Consider the following 2,397-nt stretch of genomic DNA (forward strand, 5'->3'; position numbering starts at 1 on the left):
TCTCGATCTCCTGACCTCGTGATCCGCCCGTCTCGGCCTCCCAAAGTGCTGGGATTACAGGCTTGAGCCACCGCGCCCGGCCCTGATTTTTCATTTTTTATTTTTGAGACAAAGTCTCACTCTGTCACCCAGGCTGGAGTGCAGTGGTGCAGTCACAGCTCACTGCAGCCTCGGCCCCCTGGACTCAAGCAATCCTCCCACCTCAGCCTCCCAAACTTCTGAGATTATAGGTAGGTGCCACCACACCTAGCTGAGAGCTCCCTTTTGTTGTTGTTTTTTGTCGTTGTTGTTTTGGTTTTTTGTTTGTTTGTTTTGTTTCGTTTTTTAAGACAGAGTTTCGCTCTTGTCACCCAGGCTGGAGTACAATGATGCAATCTTGGCTCACCACAACCTCCACCTCCTGGATTCAAGCGATCCTCCTGCCTCAGCGTCCTGAATAGCTGGGATTACAGTCATGCACTACCACACCCAGGTAATTTTGTATTGTTAGTAGAGATGGGGTTTCTCCACGTTGGTCAGGCTGGTCTCAAACTCACGACCTCAGGTGATTCACCTGCCTCAGCCTCCCACACTGCTGGGATCACAGGCATGAGCCACAGTGATCAGCCTTTTTTTTTTCTTTTTCTTTTTCTGTTGAGATGGAGTCTCGCTCTGTTGCCCAGGCTGGAGTGCAGTGGCGCGATATTGGCTCAATGCAACCTCTGCCTCCCGGGTTCAGGTGACCTTCCTGCCTCAGCCTCCAGAGTAGCTGGGACTGCAGGCATGCGCCACCATGCACTGCTAATTTTTTGTATTTGTAGTAGAGACAGGGTTTCACCATGTTGGCCAGGATGGTCTCGATCTCTTGACCTCATGATCCACCTGCCTCGGCCTCCCAAAGTGGTGGGATTACAGGCGTGAGCCACTGCGCCCAGCCTGTTGTTGTTTGTTTATTTGTTTGTTTGAGACAGAGTCTAGCTCTGTTGCCCAGGCTGGAGTGCAATGGCACAATCTCGGCTCACCGCAACCTCCACCTCCTGGGTTCAAGCAATTCTCCTGCCTCAGCCTCCCAAGTAGCTAGGATTACAGGTGCCTGTCACAACACCCAGCTTATTTTTTGTATTTTTAGTAGACAGAGCGTTTCTCCATGTTGGCGAGGCTGGTCTCTAACTGCTGTCCTCAGGTGATCCATCCACCTCAGCCTCCCAAAGTGCTGGGATTCCATGTGTGAGCCACTGTGCCTGGCTTCTTTGCTGTTTCCTAAACCTGCCTCGGGGCCTTTGCACGTGCTGCGCCATCTGCTGGGAATGCCCTTCCCGCAGCTTTGAAATGGCTAACTGCTTGTTTTGATTCATACTTCAGCTAAAATGTCAACTCCCCAGAGAAGGCCCTCCTGCCCAGCTCGAGCAGTCTCATGAGCGCTCACCCACCCCCACATTTTCTTCTTTTCTTGCCTCATGAGCCCTGTCATTTCGGGACCTGTCACTTCAGTTCTGTGTCCTACACACTCAGTATGGGGCCTGGCACACAGCAGGTGCCACGTGCAGGCGAAATGACTGATGCTGTGAGCTGAGTGTGGGAGAGGCCATTGGAAGGTCCTTACTTTATTTTATTATTTTCATTATTTTGAGACGGAGTCTCGCTCTGTCACCCAGGCTGGAGTGCAGTGACGCAATTTCAGCTCACTGCAACCTTCACCTCCCAGGTTCAAAGGATTCTACTGCCTCAGCCTCCCGAGTAGGTGGGATTACAGGCACTTGCCACTATGCCCAGCTAATTTCTTTTCTTTTCTTTTTTTTGAGACAGAGTCTTACTCTGTCATCAGGCTGGAGTGCAGTGGTATGATCTTGGCTCACTGCAACCTCCGCCTCCCGGGTTCAAGTGATCCTCCTGCCTCAGCCTCCCAAGTAGCTGAGATTACAGACACCCACCACCATGCCAGGCTAATTTTTGTATTTTTAGTAGAGATGGGGTTTCACCACGTTGGCCAGGCTGGTCTTGAACTCCTGATCTCAGATGATCCACTTGCCTCAGCCTTCCAAAGTGCTGGGATTACAAGCGTGAGCCACGGCACATGACCTAGAGCTCCCTTTTGATTTGTTCACCGTCAGCGGGACTCCGCAGTATGCTGGCCCTGGCCTTGACCCCAAGTCCCTCCTCTAAGAAACACCCTAAATCTGTCCCTTGCCTGTTCCCAACCCTCCTGTAGCTCCTAGCACCCCTAGAACAAAATCCACACCCTCTTCGCTCAACCCCCAGGACCCAGTGTGTCCTGGCCCCTGCCCACTGCCAACTCTCACCTCCCTCCATTTCCTTTGGCTCACGGTGCCTCACCCAGCAGCCTCCTTCACAGTTCCTTAAACCTGCCTCAGGGCCTTTGCATGTGCTGTACCCTCTGCCAGGAACATCCTTCCCCCC

This window comes from Colobus angolensis, unplaced genomic scaffold, assembly GCF_000951035.1.
Source record: "Colobus angolensis palliatus isolate OR3802 unplaced genomic scaffold, Cang.pa_1.0 Scaffold66, whole genome shotgun sequence".
In the NCBI taxonomy this organism is placed as follows: Eukaryota; Metazoa; Chordata; class Mammalia; order Primates; family Cercopithecidae; genus Colobus; species Colobus angolensis.